Source organism: Tursiops truncatus, chromosome 8 (assembly GCF_011762595.2).
Source record: "Tursiops truncatus isolate mTurTru1 chromosome 8, mTurTru1.mat.Y, whole genome shotgun sequence".
NCBI lineage: Eukaryota > Metazoa > Chordata > Mammalia > Artiodactyla > Delphinidae > Tursiops > Tursiops truncatus.
The window spans coordinates 61,611,603-61,617,602 of record NC_047041.1 but is presented as its reverse complement, the minus strand read 5'-3'; positions in this window follow the sequence as shown (position 1 = coordinate 61,617,602).

Here is a 6,000-nt window from a genome sequence, read left to right as displayed (position 1 = left end):
CCCCCAACACAGGCAACTGGACAAGACTTTGGTATCTGACCAGGAGCTGGCAAATCAGATTCTTGTGTTTGGAAATCTGGATTATAAAATATGGAGAAAATCACTTAGTAGCAGGAGCAAGAAAGTAAAAAAGATGCATCCAGAAATGACTTGCAGTTGAGCGTGTGGTCAGGAGTCCTGAAGGGCCATTGAGGGTTAAGGCAAGCGGAAATCGACAAAGTATGAGTTAAAAGGAGCTGGAAACTCAACAGGCCTACAGAGGGTGTGTGGGAGAGGAGGGGCAGACTCGCAGGGTTAGTGATGGAGCATGGCAGTGAGGAATATGAAGACCAGCCACAAAAGATCTGGAACCTTCCAGCCCAGGCTCATGACACCTTGCATCGTTAGGGTCCTGTCCCTGAGTTGCTGGAAAATGCAGATTCCCTGTTTTTTTGCCTCCCTTCCGTGGGATGCTCTGTTCCTTGCCCACCAAAGACCCCTGAGTAAGACAGAAAGTTATCCTCCACCACCTGAGGCCTCAGAGCCAAAGTCAAGTGGCCCCCCACCACCACCACTATTCATCTATTACCTTCTTTCTGGTCCTGGCTTGGGAGCCAGTGTGGGGTTCCAGGGGTGGGATGACAAGAGCCGGTTATCTGCTTCTCTGGGCCCCATTCTTCAGGGTACCATGGGGGATATATAGGGTTGTGCCTAGGGAAGGGGCCCCTGAGGACAGGCTCAGGGCCCACGACCCAATCGTGTTGCAGGGCTAGGAGATGGGGTGGAATGGATGGACGGGGGAAAGCTGCCTGAAGCAGCTTTAACCTGATAGCTGGGGCCGAGCTATGGCCGCAGAGCTAGCTACACAGGGGTGGCTGCCCCCATGTGGGGGTGTCCTGAGGGCCTGTGGCGAATCCTGACCCCACCCAGGCCCACAGTAGCCTAAGCGCCTGGCGGGGCAGGTAGGTCCGACCCCTGGGAAAGAGAGAAGGGACATGCCATCATCGGGTCCAGCACCCCTGGACAAGCTTCCCCTTAGCAGCTCACCAGGGGGGTTGGTGACTCTTCAGCAAGAGAGAGGACCCCTTATCTGGTCATCCAGCTCTTTGACAAGAGGGACAGTGGTCCTCTTCCTGCTTTCTAGCCTGCAAAGTTGTCAGCTGGTGATCCCAGAAACTGTTGCTTTGGTTCCCATACTCACAGTGCCATCTGCTGGGAGGATGGAGGAGTGATCCGGGGTCTGCCCTGCATTTGGGCCCAAGCCAGAAGTCCCGTCCAAGGAAAGCCCCTCTCTCCTGCTAGTCCCAGCCAGAAGGTCCCAGTCTCCTTCTCTTCCTCTGACCTCCCAAACCCTCTCTCATACCCGCTCTGGGTACCCATCCCTCTCTGTCTTGGGTTCCTCGCCTCCAACTCCCTACCTTACCCTGAGGATGGATTCAGTCCCGAGCATGGAGGTACAGGCACAGAGCAGGAGATTTGGGGCACGTGGCCCCTCCAGCAGAAGATGATGCCTGTCCCCTCTGGTATGCCAGACGAGGTCAGGCAAGGGAGAGAGGGCCACAGGGCTCAACCTGTCATAGGTCTGGCGGGGAGGCTACATGGATATGCTGCTTCCAGTCAGCCCAAGGGCTGCCAGCCCACAGGTCCAGGCCCATTCCAGAGCTAGTTGCACATGAAGCCTGGAGGGGAGGGGAGGGGCAGGGTGGGGTGTGCCCCTGCTTGTAAACTCTGCAAGGAAGTCAGGGGAGTCAGAGCCACGTAGCAGAGCAGGGAAGAGAGGGAAGAGACCTCTGAGACCTCCCACCACAACCCCACTTTATGGATGGGAAAACTGAGGCCCAGAAATAGGGTGCATCACACTGAGCTTTCAGATAAGAGGAACTACGAAAGCACATTCTTGAAGGACTCAGAGGACATCTAGTCTCATCCTTTCGCTTATGGATGGGGAAAGCAAGACCTGGAGGGTAGCAGGAGGGAGAGATGCTGACATGCTCCAGGTCGTGATGCTAGTTAGTATCTGTCCTGTGCTTTTTCTGTGCACCAGCCTGCCCCAGTTTGAAGAGGTCAGCTCCTAATGTAGGATCTGCTTGAAGGCAGGAGGGCTCTGGGAGAGGAGATGGGCAGGGAGGCCGCCTAGCCTTCTGGTGAGGAAGAATGCTGAGGCAGCAGTCACTGACTGCCCTGTCCTGCTGTGAGTTCTTACCGTTCCCCTTGCTGCCCAGAGCAAGGCCAAGGTAGGAGGCTTACTTTTTCCTGCATTTTTATTTATTCATCTTTTATTCATTCCCATCATGTCAGTGTATATTGTTTATATTGTAAATCATATGTATTCCCACACTCCCTCTTAACGAAAAGGCCCAAGAGTACAGATTGTTGAAAAGCTGTAAAAAAAAGGTGGCAGCTGCTGCACATCTCCATCCCCCTTGGGGGCTCCCAGCGGGGCTGCAGAAAGTCCTCGTTCTACCAAGCTGAGGGCTGAGACCACCTAGACCTCCCCAAGCACCCACTCAGGGCAGCATGCTCCCAATAGAGAGAGCATGAGAAGGAGGAGGAATGAGAGTGCATGGGGGTCTGCAGGGAAACCTGAGGATGGCATTTTCCCCAAGCCTCCTTCCTGAGCTGACCAGGTAGGGCTGGACTGGGGTACCAGCTGCCTGAAGCCATCTGAAGGAGTGAGCCAAATCCAACGTAGTCTGCAGGAAAGCCTCAGGTCAACATAGAGATGGATTGGAAATGCCAAAACCAAAGGAGAAGAAGCAGATTTGTGAAGAAGTGATGGAGACAAGAATTGGTAACCTACCAGGGCATGGCATTCGAGCAGAAGCAAGTCAGGAACAGAAGCAGCAAGCCCAGGAGGGGCTTGGTGGGCAATCGCAGTTTGCATTTATAAACTGACTGAAGTGGAGGGAGGGCCTAGAGCTCTGGCCAGACTGGGATTTGAAGAACTAGGCTGAGCAGATGTATCCTGCAGCTGTGAGACTGAGCAAGTGGAAACTGCTACATATATCTCTGAGTAGTAAAAAAAAGAATCATTATTTTTTTTAACATCTTTATTGGAGTATAATTGCTTTACAGTGTTGTGTTAGTCTCTGCTGTATAACAAAGTGAATCAGCTATATGCATACGTATATCCCCATCTCCCCTCCCTCTTGCATCTCCCTCCCACCCTCTTTATCCCACCCCTCTAGGTGGTCTCAAAGCACTGGGCTGATCTCCCTGTGCTATGCGGCTGCTTCCCACTAGCTATCTATTTTATATTTGGTAGTGTATATATGTCCATGCCACTCTCTCACTTCATCCCAGCTTACCCTTCCCCCTCCCCTTGTCCTCAATTCCATTCTCTATGTCTGTGTCTTTATTCTTGTCCTGCCCCTAGGTTCATCAGAACCATTCTTTTTTATTCCATATATATGTGTTAGCATACGGCATTTGTTTTTCTCTTTCTGACTGACTTCACTCTGTATGACAGACTCTAGGTCCATCCACCTCACTACAAATAACTCAGTTTTGTTTCCTTTTATGGCTAATACTCCATTGTATATATGTGCAACATCTTCTTTATCCATTCATCTGTCGATGGACACTTAGGTTGCTTCCATGTCCTGGCTCCTGTACATAGAGCTGCAATGAACACTGTGGTACATTTTTGAATTATGGTTATCTCAGGGTATATGCCCAGTAGTGGGATTGCTGGGTCATATGGTAGTTCTATTTGTAGTTTTTTTTTTTTTTTTTTTTTCCCGGTACGCGGGCCTCTCACTGTTGTGGCCTCTCCCGTTGCAGAGCACAGGCTCCGGACGCGCAGGCTCAGCGGCCATGGTTCACGGGCCCAGCCGCTCCGCGGCATGTGGGATCTTCCCGGATCAGGGCACGAACCCGTGTCCCCTGCATCGGCAGGCAGGCTCTCAACCACTGTGCCACCAGGGAAGCCCTATTTGTAGTTTTTTAAGGAACCTCCATACTGTTCCCCCTAGTGGCTGTATCAATTTATATTCCCACCAACAGTGCAAGAGGGTTCCCTTTTCTCCACACCCTCTCCAGCATTTATTGTTTGTAGATTTTTTGATGATGGCCACTCTGACTGGTGTGAGGTGATACCTCATTGTAGTTTTGATTTGCATTTCTCTAAATATTAGTGATGTTGAGCATCTTTTCATGTGTTTGTTGGCAATCTGCATATCTTCTTTGGAGAAATGTCTATTAAGGTCTTCTGCCCATTTTTGGAGTGGGTTGTTTGTTTTTTTGATATTGAGCTGCATGAGCTACTTGTATATTTTGGAGATTAATCCTCTGTCAGTTGCTTCGTTTGCAAATATTTTCTCCCATTCTAAGGGTTGTCTTTTCGTCTTGTTTATGGTTTCCTTTGCTGTGCAAAAGCTTTTAAGTTTCATTAGATCTCATTTGCTTATTTTTGTTTTTATTTCCATTTCTCTAGGAGGTGGGTCAAAAAGGATCTTGCTGTGATGTCATAGAGTATTCTGCCTATGTTTTCCTCTTAAGAGTTTTATAGTGTCTGGCCTTACATTTAGGTCTTTAATCCATTTTGAGTTTATTTTTGTGTATGGTGTTAGGGTGTGTTCTAATTTCATTCTTTTACATGTAGCTGTCCAGTTTTCCCAGCACCACTTATTGAAGAGGCTGTCTTTTCTCCATTGTATACTCTTGCCTCCTTTATCAAAGATGACCATATGTGCGTGGGTTTATCTCTGGGCTTTCTATCCTGTTCCATTGATCTATATTTTTGTTTTTGTGCCAGTGCAATACTGTCTTGATGACTGTAGCTTTGTAGTATAGTCTGAAGTCAGGGAGCCTGATTCCTCCAGCTCCGTTTTTCTTTCTCAAGATTGCTTTGGCTCTTCGGGGTCTTTTGTGTTCATGCAAATTGTGAAATTTTTTGTTCTAGTGCCGTGAAAAATGCCATTGGTAGTTGATAGGGATTGCATTGAATCTGTAGATTGCTTTGGGTAGTATAGTCATTTTCACAAGGTTGATTCTTCCAATCCAAGAACATGGTATATCTCTCCATCTGTTTGTATCATCTTTAATTTCTTTCATCAGTGTCTGATAGTTTTATGCATACAGGTCTTTTGTCTCCTTAGGTAGGTTTATTCCTAGGTATGTTATTCTTTTGTTGCAATGGTACATGGAAGTGTTTCCTTGATTTCTCTTTCAGATTTTTCATCATTAGTGTATAGGAATGCAAGAGATTTCTGTGCATTAATTTTGCATCCTGCTACTCTACCAAATTCATTGATTAGCTCTAGTAGTTTTCTGGTAGCATCTTTAGGATTCTCTATGAATAGTATCATGTCATATGCAAACATTGACAGTTCTACTTTTTCTTTTCTGATTTGGATTCCTTTTATTTCTTTATCTTCTCTGATTGCTGTGGCTAAAACTTCCAAAACTATGTTGAATAATAGCACTGAGAGGGGGCAACCTTGTCTTGTTCCTGATCTTAGAGGAAATGGTTTCTGTTTTTCACCATTGAGAACGATGTTGGCTGTGGGTTTGTCATATATGGCCTTTATTATGTTGAAGTAGGTTCCCTCTTTGCCTACTTTCTAGAGAGTTTTTATCATAAATGGGTGTTGAATTTTGTCAAAAGCTTTTTCTGCATCTATTGAGATGATCATATGATCATATGGTTTTTATCCTTCAATTCATTAATATGGTGTATTACATTGATTTACTTGCATATATTGAAGAATCCTTGCATTCCTGGGATAAACCCCACTTGATCATGGTGTATGATCCTTTTAATGTGCTGTTGGATTCTGTTTGCTAGTATTTTGTTGAGGATTTTTGCATCTATGTTCATCACAGATATTGGCCTGTAGTTTTCTTTTTTTGTGACATCTTTTTCTGGTTTTCATATCAGGGTGATGGTGGTCTCGTAGAATGAGTTTGGGATTTTTCCTCCCTCTGCTATATTTTGGAAGAGTTTGAGAAAGATGGGTGTTAGCTCTTCTCTAAATGTTTGATAGAATTCGCCTGTGAAGCCATCTGGTCCTGGGCTTT